This window comes from Camponotus vicinus, unplaced genomic scaffold (genome assembly GCF_025532165.1).
Source record: "Camponotus vicinus isolate PSW18456_S1 unplaced genomic scaffold, iyCamVici1.0 SCAF_11, whole genome shotgun sequence".
NCBI lineage: Eukaryota > Metazoa > Arthropoda > Insecta > Hymenoptera > Formicidae > Camponotus > Camponotus vicinus.
Window position 1 is genome coordinate 4,092,026 of NW_028141947.1, and position 6,082 is coordinate 4,098,107.

The 6,082-nt window shown below is 39.8% G+C and overlaps 1 pseudogene; it reads left to right on the top strand.

The window, feature by feature from the left end:
* The first annotated feature begins 3,928 nt into the window (after positions 1 to 3,928).
* Positions 3,929 to 5,288, top strand: LOC145961796 (uncharacterized; annotated as a pseudogene).
* Positions 5,289 to 6,082: the final 794 nt, after the last annotated feature.

The following is a 6,082-nucleotide window of genomic DNA, read 5'->3' on the forward strand; positions in this document are numbered from 1 at the left end:
TTTCCTTTAAAGAATTAATAAAATAATTTAAAAATCAAGAAGATTTCGTTTGGAAAATTTGAGATTTTTCTATTTGACAAGAGAAATGTTAACTGCTTCTCAAATCCAGTTTTTTTATAGAAGAAAACATATGTACATATAAACATATTGTTATGTATGTACATATGTACATATAAACGTATTGTTACGCCCGGGGCGAGGGACTTTGAGATTTATCGAAGCGCGAATTAGCGGACTACCGGCACTCGCGGATCACGTTAAATAAATTAACACTTTTAAGGATAACAAGGAACTTTAATACGAACACAGAACACACACATAACAGATTAACACAACGGATTAATAACACAATAAAGGCTCGTAAGAAAACGCGTTTAACTTAACAACTCGGCTCAGACTCAGCTGAGTATCGTTGTTTATCAACATTCTTCTTGTCAACGGGATCCGGACAACGGCAGGGCCGTAACGACTCGGGCGCGCGCATAACACTGCCCCTCCTCTTCAAGATTGTCGTCCCGACAATCAGCAAGGGGCTTCATGACTAATCCTCGCGGACTTCCAGGGACCCCAAACGATATCCTGCTCTCCCTGAGCTGCTGCTACAGGTTACCGAGCATCGCTCCGACCAGGCCCCAATCCACTGGGCAGACTCCCATTCGACTCCTTCCAGAGAGTTGGCCAATCCCTCAAGAGCCGACTCCAAGGCAGCCTCCCATTCTTTTAGTCTTCTTCTTTGTGTTCGGCGCAAGTCTATTCTTCTGTCCTTATCTTCCCGTTGCCTTTCTTCGGACAAGAGGGGGGTATTCACCGTGAATCCATCGTTCTAAAGGACTCCCCAAGTCCCTGCCTCGGCATTCGCCCTCCGACCCACGGGAAAACCACGGTTCAAAAACCGTGGGCGAGGCAATCTTCTATTAAGATCTCCTCTTCAAATGTTTATCACAGTAGACCACTCCGACACGTCTCCAAAATTTCTTTCCTTTACAACAAAAACAATAAAGCGAGTAACAAGTACTAAACTTTTCCATCCATAACTTTCTCCCCTCGAGCCTCGGATGTAGAACCATTCCCTAATCAAAATAATTTGGTTGTCCCTCCCACAATACTTCGAGGATATCTCTACCAATAACAATTCACTCAAAGAAACAATTGGAACCAATACAACCATCATTAAAACAAACATCGAAAGTCACGAATATTGCCATCCAGGCATTCTAATGAAAGAATTATCCCCTGTTCAAGATACATCCGAGCCCGCTTTAATTCCAAACACGTTAGCTCATTCTTTTAAAGAAATTTTTTTAAAGGAAACATTTTTAATGTTTTTTTAAAACAAATTACGCGTGCGGATCTGACTGTGTGCGATTTAGCTGCATTTCTTTTTAATATTGGAGCGACTTAGCTGTGTGAAGGCTGAGACCGGCTCCCTCGCAGAAGCTGCAACTCCTCGTTGTGCCGGCGAAGCATTGCAGTGATTTCCTCGCGCATTCGCCGCATCTCAAGCAACATAGTCTTTAGAGCTGTCGACTCCGTCGCTGCCGATTCCATCGCTCTCGATTCCGATGGCGATTCCGATAGTTTTCGCCTTCTCCTTTTCGCAGTTATCGTTGCCATCACTTTCGCTCTCTCTATCCCGAACGAGCCCCCAAAATGTTACGCCCGGGGCGAGGGACTTCGAGATTTATCGAAGCGGACTACCGGCACTCGCGGATCGCGTTAAATTAATTAACACTTTTAAGGATAACAAGGAACTTTAATACGAACACAGAACACACACATAACAGATTAACACAACGGATTAATAACACAATAAAGGCTCGTTAGAAAACGCGTCCGTTTAGCTTGACAGCTCGGCTCAGACTCAGCTGACTATCATTGTTTATCAACATTCTTCTTGTCAACGGGATCCGGACAACGGCAGGGCCGTAACGACTCGGGCGCGCGCGTAACAATATAACAATAACAAGATAAACGTTGCAATAAGCCATACAAGCATGCACGATCACCTTTGCAATTAGCCGATCGAAAAATGGTTCGCGCATGGCAAATATGATTTTTCGCACATCAGATCTCGTTAGTGGCTTACAATGCGCTCCGGCCTGAGGACGTATGTGAACTTAGCATTCGACATTTACAAAATAGAAATTTAATATAAGCATTCGATTAAATATTGTTTGTACTCGTTTGTACTGCTTTTTGTTTCGTTTGTATCTTAAAGGTGTGAAAGTTATAAGGAATTGAAAAATCACCAGCACCCCATTTTAAGATACAATTTTTAAAATGTTATTCGATTAAGCATCGTTTCTACTTGTTTATATAGTTTTTCGTATCGTTTGTACTCTTCGGAATGGAAACATTGAAAATTCCCCTAAGAGATAATTTTATTACTTTTAAAGATTTTCCAAATCAGAAAGCAGATGCTGCTTCGATTAAGCATCGTTTCTACTTGTTTATATAGTTTTTCGTTTCGTTTGTACTCTCCGGAATGGAAACATTGAAAATTCCCCTAAGAGATAATTTTATTACTTTTAAAGATTTTCCAAATCAGAAAGCGGATGCTGCTTCGTAATCGTTTATCAGTTTACCAGTTTCTATTGTTTTTCATTTCTATTATTTAAGGGGGTACGCCACCTTGACAGGTTCAAAAAAATGGAAAATTTTTTTTTGCTTTATTTTAATGTTTGAAGTGTCTGAAATGTTGGGCCAAAAGGATTTTTCAGGATACAAAGTTTTTACAAAGTTACAGCACTTTGAAGGGTCGCGCGTCCGCGCAGGTAGAAAGCTGCAAGCGGAAGGGGTAAATCTTTACTTTAACTTACCCACCTCTAATGACTTTGACCTTGACATATGTTGTCAAGGTCACTACCCTGAGTGACCTCCAAAAAGTTTTAACCGTCGGTCACAATTTATTAAAAAGTTAGAAACAAATAGTTTCATGAATTTCACGTAATTTTCGAACATATTACGTACTTAATGAAATGTATTTATAAGAAATATACGTTTATTTAATTATTTTTTATTTTTAATAACAAATTTAATAAATTATTTAGGCAAAATAAAAAAAAAATCAAAACAACAGTATCTCTATCACAAGTGAAATAAGTAAGCTAAATCAGAAATATATAAGCATGTTATTACACAGTGCTTCGCAGTATATCAAACATTCAGTATATTCAAAGTTGTCAAATAGTGAACATGTTGCTTATGAAAAAATTACAAACCCATGAGAGGTCCATCAGAAACGTGTGTGTACACACACAAGACGCACACACACACACACACGCGGGAGGTGCAAGGGGGCCTTCGGCCCCCCCTCCCGCACCACCCCGCCAGTAGGCAAGGTGGACCTCGTTTTACAATTTACAATTTACGTTTACAATTTACAACATCTGTCCATTGTAGCAAAGCAACGGGGGGTGGTGCGGGAGGGGGGGCCGAAGGCCTCCTTGCACCCCCGCGCGCGCGCGCGCGCGCGTGTGTGTGTGTGTGCGTGTGTGTATATGTACACATACATTTCTGATGGACCTCTCATGGGTTTGTAATTTTCTATGCTAAGCGATGTATCCATTGTATCCATATAATTCGTCAAACTTTATTTGTTTATAACTTTGTAATAAACAATGACCGACGGCTAAAACTTTTTGGAGGTCACTCAGGGTAATGACCTTGACAACATATGTCAAGGTCAAAGTCATTGGAGGTGAGTAAGTTAAGGTAAAGATTTACCGCGGAAGGGATCGGAGCCTGTTTCTCGTCGCTCGAATGAATTCTTTTATGCTTTATGGCTTGAGATCAATATGAAAATTGTATTACCATCACAGTTTGATGTTTATCTGGTGGCAATTTTTGCTTGATGTTTATAACACTGATTTGTTTCGAGGTTACAATTCACGTACCGTGCGCATAAAGTCGACTTTTTATCGTGACAATGTCGAGTAAAAAGCGTCCTTACATCGATTTAAAAGGAACTCATGAAACTAAAAATCGACAAAAAAGTTTCAAAAAGAATCGGCCGAAGAATAGATATGAAATGGAGCAGGAAACTGCAAGTACGAGTGCGTCGGCGAAAAAGCTGAGTAGCGGGCAAACGGTTGATGTGGAAATGAACGCAATTTTCGGTTACCGAATTTTGAATTTCGTAACTGTATTTTCTACTATTAGCAGTGTTGTGAAATGTAAAAATTGTGGCGGTGACGTAAAATTCCGGAAAACGAGCATACGAAGACTTGGATTCAAGTTACTAATTGTTTGTGATTCGTGTGAACCAACAAGTGTCAATTCAAGTTCCCTTATAAACGATCATACTTATGAAATAAACAGGCGATTGAGTTTTGTTTTTAGATTACTAGGAATCGGTCTTACTGGAATTGAAAAGTTTTGTGGACTGATGGATTTGCCAAAGCCTGTTTATCATTCTATGTACGATAAAATCATGATGAATGTTTATACCGCGGTTGAAGCTGTTTCCAAGAGATCCATGAAAAATGCTGTTGTTGAAGAAAAACAAAACAATCTTGACGTGGGAAATAGTTCAGGATTAACGGTTTCGGGCGATGGGACGCGAATGAAGCGGGGATTTTCGTCGCTTTTTGGCGTTTCGACACTGATTGGCTACTACTCCGGCAAAGTTACAGATTTTATGGTAAAATCCGCGTATTGCAAAGCTTGTGAGAAAACATGCTTGTGAGAAAACATTGGAAAAACTTTCTTCGTCCGTTGAATCTGCATTATGAAAAGAAACTCACAAAGAAACATGCAATGCCAATCATGAAGGATCATCCGGTAAGATGGAAGTAGACGCAATTGCGGAAATGTTTGCCAGGTCGAACGAATTATATTCTGTACAATATACAAGATATGTAGGAGACGGCGATTGTAAAATGTACAACGGAGTTGTTGCTTCGAAGCCTTACGGAGATACAAACATTGAAAAAAAGGAATGCATTTGCCACGTTCAGAAACGAATGGGCACTCGCTTGCGGAATGCGAAAAAGAACCACAAAGGTTTAGGAGGTAGAGGAAAACTGATCAACAAATTGATTAATGAACTGGCTGTTTATTATGGACTCGCAATCAGGAGAAACGTAAACAATAAGGACGAGATGAAGAAAGCAATATGGGCTACGTACCTCCACAAAATTTCAACGGACAAGACGCTGCAGCACAAGAACTGCTCCGAAGAATGGTGTTCGTGGAAGAAAGCAAAGGCGAATGAAACATTGAAGGACTACAAGCACAAGGACCCACTTCCCGAGGACGTACAGGACGCAATTTATCCTATTTATTAGGACCTCACTTCGGACGATCTTCTGAAAAGATGCGAAGGCGGGTTTACGCAAAATAATAATGAGAGCGTGAAATAATAATGAGTCCGTCATTTGGAATATGGCTCCGAAAACCACTTTCTGTGGTAAAAAAAACTGTTGATATTGCCGCAGGTGTCGCCATTAGTACATTCAACGACGATTATATGAACATCCTTTTAATGATGCAATTAATGAATATTACTATTGGCACACAAGCTTTCGAGTACTGCGATAAAATGAACGAGCGCCGCGTCAACCATGCCGAGATTCGAGCGCAGCAGTCATCCAGAGAGGCCCGCCAGCTTCTCAAGGAGGCCCGGAGGCCAGTGTTGCCAACTGGGTGGTTTTTCCGCTAGATTTGGTGGTTTTCGAAGATGTTTGGCGGTAAGATTTATCGGTTTAGTGGTTAACGGGAAATTTGGTGATTTTAAGGTAATTTTAGCGGGAATTTGACGATTTAAAAAAAAGTTTGGTGTTTTTAACGGGAAATTTGATAATTTTAATGTAATTTGATATTTTAGAGATAAATTTTATAATTTTAAAATAATTTAGTATTTTTAATGAGAAATTTCTTAAGGGTGGGTAATATGGAACATTATTAAAAATATCGGATATCGGTATCTAATTTGGTGGTTTAATAATTGATTTATTTTTATGCACATGTAATTTCGACAAATAAACCAAATTTACACATACCAAAAATCTCGCCTAAAATCTCAATTCAAATTCCAAATCCCAAACTAAATCCTAAACCAAACCACAATCTAAATAACCTA